The following is a 10,745-nucleotide window of genomic DNA, read 5'->3' on the forward strand; positions in this document are numbered from 1 at the left end:
GGAATCATTAAGAAAGGGATAGATAATAAGCCAGAAAATATCATATTGTCGTTATATAAATCCATGGTAGGCCCACATCTTGAATACTGAGAGCAAATGTGGTTGACCCATCTGAAAAAAAGATATATTGGAATTGGAAAAAGTACAGAAAACAGCAACAAAAATTATTAGGGGTATGGAACGGCTTCCATATGAGGAGAGATTAATAAGACTGGGACCTTTCAACTTGGAAAAGAGACGACTAAGGGGGGATATGATAAAAGTCTATAAAATCATGACTGGGTGGAGAAAATAAAGTAAGTGTTATTTACTCCTTCTCATAACACACAAACTAGGGGTCACCAAATGAAAGTAATAGGCAGCAGGTTTAAAACAAACAAAAGGAAGTATTTTTTCCACACAATGCAGTTAATCTTTGGAACTCCTTGCCAGAGGATGTTGTGAAGGCCAAGACTATAACATGGCTTAAAAAAAGAACTAGATAAGTTCACGGAGGATAGATCCATCAATGGCTATTAGCCTGGATGGGCAGGGATGGTGTCCGTAGTCTCTGTTTGCCAGAAGCTGGGAATGGGTGACAGTGGATGGATCACTTGATGATTTCCTGTTCTGTTCATTCCCTCTGAGGCACCTGGCATTGGCCACTGTCGGAAGACAGGATACTGCAATAGATGGACCTTTGGTCTGACCCAGTACAGCTGTTCTCATGTTCTGTTTGGGCTAAGATTATCTATGATTCTTTCACAGTCAATTGTGGGAGAACTTGCTTGGTCTTCATAGCGAATTGTGGGGAGACTATCAGCACTTGCGCAATTTAGCCTACATCCTCACTGCAAAGTGGACAGGTTCCAGCCTAAGCTAAAGCAGAGCCTAAGCTTAGACCTCCAAGCAATGGTATGTAGACCGGAGGTTGGGTTAAAACACAAGTGAACTCTGCAATGAAGACTTCCTGAAAGTATCAAAATATACCTGTAATAGGAAAAGAAGTTATAAGTTGGTAAATTTTGTAAGCTGTGCTCGGGAGAGATGGAGGATGATAAAGAAAATGGAATTAAATCTTTCATCCCTAAAAGAGAAAAGATGATCCAAATAGGTTATATTTGGAGATGACTAGCGAACTGTTACATGAAAGCATGTTGTACAGTTGATAATAAAGCCATTCAAGCTTTTATGGGGATGACCTGTCTCCCTCACCACTTTGGGAAAAAGTGTTAATGTATTTTTAGATTGCACTTATATTCTCACTTAACAGTATAGTTAGTTGTTTCTGAAGAGTGTCCAAATCGTGTTGGAAATTGTTCCATGTAATTTTTTTAAATGGTATTTTTTTAAATATACTAGAGATAATTCCTCTCTCATTCCAGTGGCCAAAGAATATACTCCCTTTATCATAATTACTTGTTACCTTATTTTCTCACAGATTTACAACAACAAAAACACACACCACACAATTTGGAAAGCTTTCAACAGGAAAATCTCCCAAATGGACATTCTTGTAGCAAAAACCACCACAGTGTATCCAAACCTTTTGATGTTTTTAAAAAAAGTCTAGTTAGATGAATTTATGACACAACCAAAGTCAGTCAAAAGTTAAGGTTGCCCTAATACACTCCTGCTCAAGAAGCAAAACAGGTGTAATACTACTCATTTTTAAAGTGATTTATAAACCCAACCCATTTTAATCAAGTGTGTAGACAAAAGTAATTATGATAGGTCTATAAAAATAGTAAGTTACTGCACAACAACAGTATTCATTTGTAAAAGTTCAGAGTCTCAGAAGTGTTACAAGTTTCCCAGCATTCTCAAAAATAGAAAGATACCAAAAGCATTTAGGGTCTCATTATGGAGAAATAGTTTTCCAAATGGTCATCTTTTAAAAATCTGTGTCATTTAAGTTATACGAAGGCCAAAAAGCCACTGAAACTGCACTAATATGTTAAATTATTTTTAAATCTAATTTTCAATAGTTGCTTTCAAGTTTGAGCCCTTATGAGCCAACTTTCAGGTAAAAACTGACCGCATCAATTATGAACACCTCCAAATAAGAGCTTTTAAAAGGAAAATTCAGACACACTATAGCACTATTTAATAGAGAAGGATTTGTGTTTTAGCTCACTACCCAGTTCTTCTATTAAGAGAAATGTAGCTATAAAGCCCTGTCTTGACAGATAAAAAGTATGTTTTCCTGTTAAGTTAGCTGAATATGATTGAAAAGCCATGCTGAACATGAAGCTGTTTAGGTAGAATGCCAAAATAGAACCAGTTAGCAGTTTCAAATGTCTTAGCCTGCATCTTAACGAGCATAAGGAGAGCTTTTCAATCTTGTTATGCGATCTCATTTGAGTTAACATGATAGACACCTCACAACTCTTTTGCCTATTAAGACAGTCTAGAGGTTTTAACTCAGTTACAAGTTTCTCTCTGAGCCCTTTTCTAGGCTAAGATTTAAAGATGAGGTACTAGCATATGTTAGAAAACACATGCTAACTTTTTTTAAAAGTCTAGTCTAGACATGTTACAATGCCTTACTTAATACATACTAACCTGGTCAAGTTAGTACACCCTGTCCAGACTACTAGCTAACATGTTCTAACATCTATACAAAGCCCGAAACTTTCAAAAATGGATAGGTGCTTAAAAGACCACATCATTACACCTTACACATAGACTGAATACTATCTACAAGTCACTGGACTTTTTTTGAAGCACAAGTATCCGAGAAATCTCTTTGCTACTACTACTTGCTAAAACCATCCTCACTGACTCCTCTTTCTCTCAAGTTGCCAACCCTAAGAAAACCAAGATGATAAGTTCTAAACCTAGACAAATCTTATTTCAGGAACTGTAATATTGTTACTGACATAACAAATTGTGTCCTACATATTTTTCGTTAGCCTGGAAACAATATCAAAGCACTTTCATTTAGTAAACACTTGCACAGTATCTAGAAATAGGGAACTGTCCTTTTTAGTAAGATTATAAAAGCAATAGCTCTCTCATATTCAACTCCTATACCAGATGCATTAACTTTACACATTAACTTCAAGACACATGCATGAAGTGATGTTAAGCTTCAGACACTTGTGCTAAATAAACGCCAAAAAAAATTAACGGAAACAAAACATAAACTTAACGCACCATATATGTTAGGTTTCAGAGTAACAGCCGTGTTAGTCTGTATTCACAAAACGAAAAGGAGTACTTGTGGCACCTTAGAGACTAACCAATTTATTTGAGCATAAGCTTTCGTGAGCTACAGCTCACTTCATCGAATCCGATGAAGTGAGCTCTAGCTCACGAAAGCTTATGCTCAAATAAATTGGTTAGCCTCTAAGGTGCCACAAGTACTCCTTTTCTTTTTGCATATATGTTAATTACTTTAAAGCTCAAATACAAAAAACACCCTAGTTGTAGATACCTCATTCGTATGAGCTAATGACACTAAGGACAGTCTACAGAACAGTTTATGTATTTACAAAGTTCACTAAATATATGAAAAACAGTAGTCAATAGGCAGGTAACATCTAACATTTGAATATTGCAATGTACTTACTAAAACATCAGTCCCAAAAGAGTATAATTATTTCAATAGTATTCCACTATTACAAAAAAATTGTTAATGCTTTATCAGATTAATTCAGGATTAGGCTTTCTTAATTTGGAATAAATTAAAGAAATTGATGCCACAACATGGAGATATCAATATAATGATAAAACAGCTAACTTCTACTTGTATAGAACCTTGGAAGAGTGTCCACACAAAAGTGACATTATTCCTTGCAAGTGTTTAGAAACACAAGCTATTTTAATAGCACATTATGACTGGGATGAAAAAAAGTCTGCTGTAAAAAAATATTTTATGCTTGTTGATTTTTTGTAGACAGATCTTCTGTGTTTATTAGCTTAAAAAAAAAGACATATCTGTTTGATTTTTTTCTCTCTTGACTGGGGAATAATGGGAGAACTAAGCAGCACCAGCATTCAAGACTCTTGATCAAAGAATCGTTACATAGTCCTTGGAAAGACTAACCTGGAAACTTCAAAGTTGATTAAGAGTCAGAAACCCATCAATACTGCAATGTCTAATTACAGTACCTGGCTGCGTTTTGAGAGTTTGTTAGAGAAAGAGCTGCTTTTCAGCAAAAACATTCACTATATGAAGTGGATAATGTATGTTTCTAGTTTCTTTACCAACACAGAGCAAAATCCCTAAAAGACTGCAGCCAGCTGTCTAACTAGAAGATGTGCACACTGTGGGTGCCCCAGAATGACAGTAACGTGACACAAGTATTCTCACCACCCACACCTCCAACTTCCACACCTGCCATGGAAGCCACTTACCCGAGTGCAGAGGGGGCACCTCAACCCACCACCACAACAGGTGCCTGCTCTGTTAAACTTCTGACTCTCTCCCCTGGCCTTGGGGGGCTGCGGGAGAGTCCGACACCTCCCACCTATCGTAAGGTCAGAACCGGAGAGTCCTGCCAGCCCCTTCCCCCCGCACAGCCGGGATCATCTCCCTGCTCTCCCAGCCCCCGCGAGCGGAGTGACCCCCACCGACAAGAGCAGCCTCTCCCGGGCACGGGGGCCCGCCACCTTCACGCCAGGGAGAAAAGGGGTTGCGGCCGCCCGGCCAGACCCAGCCTCCCCTGGGCTGCGCGGGTGCAGCGGGCCCCGGCCCGGCAGGCTGGGGCGGAGACTCCCCGGGCCCCTCTCTCTAAGATGGCAGCGGGGCTGTCCCCACGCCGAGGGGATGGCATTTGCTGGCCTGGTGCGAAAGGCCCCGGCCAGGGCACTTACCGGGCTGGGGGGGTGGCCACTGGTCTCCTGCCGTGGGGGGCCGATCCCGGCAGAGGCCTCCTCTCTCAAGCTCCGGGGAGGCGGCAGGGCACAGCGCTTCCCCCTCTTCGGTCAGGGGCCCCGGCCCCGCAGCACCTCCGCTCCGCAGCCCAGCCGCCCTCGGGCCCCGGTGTGGTGCGGGGCCCCGGCCCCGGAGGGAGCCCGCAGCGCGCCTCCCTCTCGCGGGGAGTTCAGGGGGGGCCCGACCCGGCGGGCGGATCCGCGGCGCTTCCTGGCCGGGCAGATTTTCTATCGCTCACAAAATGGCGCGCGTTCCAAACCTGCGCAGCGACCGGCGGCGGCAGCGGGGCCCGGACGCGGCGGCGGCGGCGGCCTGGGAGCCCCGGCCAGGCAGAGCGGAGACAGCCGCGAGAGCGAGCGAGCGAGCGGGGGGGAGCGCAGCGCCGAACCGAGCCCCCGGGAACTCCTCGCTCACTTGCCCGCCCCCCCCGCTCCTCCCCCTCCCCCCTTCCGAGCCGGCTTCTCCAGGGCTGTACCCCGGACCCTTCCTTGCCGCGCCCGCCCGCGCTGCCGCCTCCCCTGCGCCCCCTCCCCGCTGTCCCTGCGCCCGCGAGGGGTGAAGCCCCCAAAACCCGCGAGGACAATTTCCTGGGTAAAATTATAATTCGGGCGGGAAGGGAAATTATTTGAAAAAAAAAACCCAACTGACAAAATGGCGACGGGACAAGCCTGTTACTATGGCAACTGTCAATCACGCCGGGAGGCGCCCCGCCCCCGCCAGGCGGGAGGCCGCTCTGACGTGACGAAGGGGGAGAAATGGGCGAAGGAGGGGCTTGGTTGCCTTGGCAACTGGTGCTTCTCTCCCTCCCTCGTTCCACCATCGTGTGACGTTAGGAACTCAGAGGTGCCGCCGCCGCAGCGGGGGTCGTCCGGGGGAGCCTCCGGAGGGGGCGCGCGCCCCGCGCCTGGCTGGACTCGGCTCCCCTGGAGCGCCAGGCGTTAGGCCCAGCACCCTGCGCGCCGCGGCGGGAGGTGCCTCCTCTCTGCTGCCCCTGGGCCTGAGCCAGCGGGATCTGGCGCATGAGCGCCAGCAGGCAGGAGCCGCACTCACCCCCTCTTCCCGCAGCAGGCAAAGAAGTTTCTAGTGTTCAGTTGTGGAGAGAAACCCTTCCACGCATTACGGGAGGATAAGCTGAGGGGCAGCGCTGCCTTCCTGGACCTGCAGGCAGCTCCAGTACCTCTGCTGCCGGACTAACCTTGCAGGATTAAGCTGAAGCCAGGGCAATGGCAGCTATTAAGAAACCTTCTACAGAGCCCCCCCAAAGAAAAACAAACACGGAGCAATACTAGAAGGTAGCCCTGCAGCTACCTAGTAGGAAGGAGACCCCAGGTGGAGATTAGAAGGAAAAGGTAGCAGACCTGGAACTTTGCATCACCCAGCAGGCTTAGCATAGCAGAGAACCTAACCCATCTATTACTGTGTGTAGCCAGCAAGGTTAGGACAAGATAAGGTCCTCCAGAGACAGCACCTGGGGGAGGCCCAGGGTCTTCCTCTTTTCCTGCAAGGAGAGTTGACATCTCCCTGAGGCATTTTTCTGCACAAGATAGTTCCTACATATTCTTTTGGGCTCGGGCTAGTAGGTTTAGCTCACTGGCATTTACACAGAAAAATTTACCAGCTATCCCGGTTTGTGAGTGGATCAGTATAAGGGAGAGATGCAGGGGGAATATATTAGACAGCAGAAGTAGGATACTGGGAGAAAGATTGGTGGGGAAGACAAAAATGTTAGAAAAGATAGATAACAGGATGTAGGGAATAAAGAGAAATGAATAAGAAGGTTGGATTGAGAGGAGGAAATACGCACTGGAGACAGACCCAAAAAAAAAATTTGAGTGTCCAGTCCTTAGGGACTGTAAAGCTTCAATTTGGCAGCCACAGTACAGATGGTATTTAGTGTCTATAGTAAGGGTGCCATGCACATTCTTTAAAGAGGCCTGAATACTACTTTTAATTTGGGCTCAGGCTCTAAATTTAGTTCTACATACTACTCTAAATCTACTGTGGAATTCCCAATCATCTTACTGGGAGGCTTGCACAAAAATCAGTAGTGGAATATGGCCTTTAATACCTAAACTTTTAATTATGTGTTAAGTCACATACAGCATCACTCGGGAAATGCTTCTCCTGTTTAGGACCAACTAGTGCTATTTGTTCCCTCTGTTTCCTCTTCCTTCCTTGTACTCTTATTTTGTGTCTTCTCTCAATATTTTCTGTCTCTAGGTCTCTTTACAGTGTCTGATGTGCAACAATTCCCAATTCCCTCCATATAGTTTCACTCCTACACCATTTTCCATCCCATCTGAAAAAAAAAATCAACAATTAAATAGAGACATGTAAAATGTCATTGTTAGATATGAGTATTAATAAAAAGATTTAAGCAGACAGGAACTTCACACTTCTCTAAGGCATTGTTTCAGGCTGCTTGCACATTCAGGAAAACAGCACTGAATTTACACTCAGTTTGCATTTGAAAGATTATTTTTGCAACCATGAAAGCTAGAATTTTTAATGAAAGTTTAGATTCTGCAGAATCTGAATATACTATGTGGCTCACATAAGATACCAGGCAAGCTGAATTTAACACTTAATGCCACCCCTTTGGCATGGAGAGAGCAATAAATGTAGCTGTTGTTCAATGTAGCTGTCGTACCCACGAAGTATCACTTGCTGCTACTGGCAGACTCCTGGTGGGTGGTCTTGCTGCAGCACATAAGATGCAGGCAGTAGAGGAAGCAGATGTAGATACCAGGAATACAGGCTTCTGCAAGGCAGACTTAAAAACAAGATATGGGGCCCCTCTACATGCTGCCTTCAGCCACAGTCCTTCCCTGCTGCTTCATCAGGTTTAGCAACAGGTAGGAGATGACAGGTTTCAGAGTAGCAGCCGTGTGGAAGTTCTAAACCAATATGTTGGCTAGAGAAGGGTTTCTGAATATGCAAGAGGCACTGGGTGGGTGAGGGTGAATTTCCGAGACCGGAGAAAGAAAGGCGGGATGGGAGGAATTCTGAACTTGGGACTTGGGTCAGAGAGGATGGTTATGATGAGGGCTGAGGATTTGGTACATGGGAGGAAGGCAGCTTCTGAGCTAGGGATTCTGATGGAGGTTGAGTTGTGAGGGAGTAGCAGGTTTGAGCCAGGGTGAAGGAAGGTTATCTGGAAGTAGAAGGTTTCAGAGTGGTAGCCGTGTTAGTCTGTACCAGCAAAAACAGTGAGGAGTAGGACTCCTCTCATTTTTGGAAGTAGAAGGGCTTTTGGGGGTGGGGAGCAAGTAGGGGAGAGGGTTCTTACCTGCAGGTAAAAGGGAAACAGGGCAGGGGGAGGAAGGATTAGCCTGGGGGAGATCAGGCTGGAAAGAAATAAGGGAACTTGGATGTTCTTAATTGAAAGGGAAATGGCTAGGAGAGGGATAAAAGAGTTGAACTGGTGAATAAGCTTGTGTGTGTGCGCGCACTAAGCAGGGATCACAATCTCCCTCACCCTTATTTTTCACCAAGGCACAAAAGGGGACATTCATTTCTTCCACCCTTCTCTTGGTTATAATGTTTCCCAGTTTTTCCATTAGGAAAGAGGGTGATGGAGAGGGAAGACAAGGATTCTCCCTCTTTCAATTTGTCCCCAATCTCCCTCATCCCTCACCAAAAGCCTCTAAGGGACATGCTCACTAGTGTGCCAGTTTTATACTTTGAAAAATCTAATTAATTTGTGATGAGGGATCACAGTTGCAGATCATATGTTACCTGATGGAGAATGAAAATGCTCTAAAAAAATAATAATAATGTTGTTCTTTATATAGAGGGAGAACAGGTATCATCTGACTTGATGGAAGAAATTTTAAAAAGCCCATGATGCTGTACGGAAGACTCCAGTCAACAAAATAGAAAACCCAGAGAAGGGGTAAGTTAGGGAAACACTGCTGGTAATAGCTCACCTTACCTGATCACTCTCCTTACAGTGTGTATGGTAACACCCATTGTTTCATGTTCTGTGTATATAAATCTCCCCACTGTATTTTCCACTGAATGCATCCGATGAAGTGAGCTGTAGCTCACAAAACCTTATGCTCAAATAAATTTGTTAGTCTCTAAGGTGCCACAAGTACTCCTTTTCTTTTTACTATGGTATCTGTTGTCCCACCACTGATTTTGGGCACCAGCCACCCCTCATGATCTACAACAGAAAAAAGGTGAACTGAAGTCAGGAAAGACAAGATGTAACAAGTTAAATTTCTAAAAATTTAATGGAATGACAGTATGTACAATTAAATAGTGCTCAGTAGACAGCATTCAACCATTGTATTCCTTTAAATTGTAGCACTGGTATTTATTATGTCTAGTAGACTTAGGCCTGGTCTTCACGAGAAAGTGGTACCACTAACTTAAATCGGTTAAATTGGGAGGGTGATAGTATGCGAATGAGAAAACCATGAGGGAGTTGGAGGCTGTGTATGTTTATAGGCTAGAGAGGGAAGTAGAACTTGACAAGGAAGGGACAGATTGCTCATAGTGAGAGAGAGAGAGAGAGAGAATGTAAATAAATTTTTCGAGATGAGGCTATGTAACGCATCCCAAGTAGGTTGGGATTGAGGGGAGCCTGCCTGTGTCAATACCTTTGGTGAGTGCAGGGGAGGGAGTCTGTGTGCAAGAGAAGATACTTGGGGAGTTTGCATGTGTTTAGCAGTTACTCAAACTTGAAAGCCAGGCAGTGGAGCATCTGTGAAAGATCTGGGCAGGCATGAAGCAGAAGTGAGCATTAGTTGGGATAAAAAAGAAGAATGTGTGACAGTTTATAGTGGGAGAGGTAGGACAGTATATGAGAGAGAAGATGGCAGTGGAAAGAGTACAGAGAAATTGAGAATGAGGAATACAAAACAGGAAAGGAGCCATATTTTTATGCCAGGGTTTGGGTGAAACCATTGAAGCTGGTGAGTTTAACAGCAGGCCCTCATTCAGAATAAACGTAAAAAGCAGCTAAGCTCCTTTGTGGAGTAAGATACCTGAAATATGAGCCACCTCAAAAAAAACAAACAAACGAACCACAAACACAACACACCCACACGCACAGGACCCAGGACAAGGAACTTTGCTAGAAAAGCAAACACAGGGGGCTAGGTATTGTATGGTAGAGCTTTATGCATGCACACAAACGTGTGTGAATAGGAGAAACATTACAAAGGCAAACAGAGAAGGAAGCACCAGACATAGCACTTGTAACAAGACTGTGAACTTGTAATGTGACAGTGAGAACAAAGCTAACAGAGGGGGGCTTTTGGGCAGAGTGCTAGCTGGAAAGGGCCTTGGACCACGGAGCAAAGAGACTTCCTCCTGTTTGAGTCTTACTTTGTTCAGGGAAGCAGGACTGGTTTATTTACAAGATTGCATCATCAATTTCTCTTCCTAACAGAAACAACCTGCAAGACCCTGAATATAAAACACAAGAAAGTTGGAGGAGAAAAAATTGTTCTGCGAAACAGAAACAATAAGGACAAACTGAAGGGACACAAGAAAAGATAAGACAGCTGAGAAAAAGGAAATATGGAGCTGGGGACAAGGGGAAAGAACAAATATAAGAACTTATACAAAAATTCTTAATACAAGGAGTATGTAAAGATGTAAAAATATGTAATAACCAAGAATTTAATTAAAAAATGGGAAATCTGTGCTGGGGGAATAGAAGATTTGCCTATGATCAGCCCAAGCTGGTTATCTGGTCTCTCTCTCATTTTTGTCTTTAGGTTGAACTCAATTCTCCTTCCTCATCAACTCTGACTGTGGTCTTACACGTGTCAACAATACATTTCAAAGAGCTACTGTTGTCAGTTCAGAAAATTGGAAATGCAAAATGTATCACAATTTTAATAAGTTTCTTTTAACTGGCTTTATATTT

General features: G+C 44.1%; 1 protein-coding gene and 1 long non-coding RNA gene across 4 annotated transcripts in view; one reads left to right on the plus strand and one right to left on the minus strand.

Moving 5' to 3' along the window:
- Window positions 1-5,193, minus strand: part of DYRK1A (dual specificity tyrosine phosphorylation regulated kinase 1A) — a 142,443-nt gene extending 137,250 nt beyond the window's left edge. For 2 of the 3 annotated variants that reach the window (XM_037903965.2, XM_043538232.1), the window contains exon 1: window positions 4,801-5,193. The gene's annotated coding sequence lies outside the window, so the exon portion shown is untranslated. Of the gene's footprint in view, window positions 1-4,341; window positions 4,670-4,800 lie in introns of those variants that run through there. The other variant, XM_043538230.1, reaches the window with a different exon arrangement.
- Window positions 4,246-10,518, plus strand: LOC114021374. The gene is made up of 3 exons (XR_003565951.2): window positions 4,246-4,381; window positions 8,656-8,756; window positions 10,263-10,518. It is a non-coding gene; the product is annotated as an uncharacterized LOC114021374 (long non-coding RNA).
- The last annotated feature ends 227 nt before the right edge of the window (window positions 10,519-10,745 follow it).

The sequence above is a fragment of the Chelonia mydas genome, chromosome 1 (genome assembly GCF_015237465.2).
Source record: "Chelonia mydas isolate rCheMyd1 chromosome 1, rCheMyd1.pri.v2, whole genome shotgun sequence".
Taxonomy (NCBI): Eukaryota; Metazoa; Chordata; order Testudines; family Cheloniidae; genus Chelonia; species Chelonia mydas.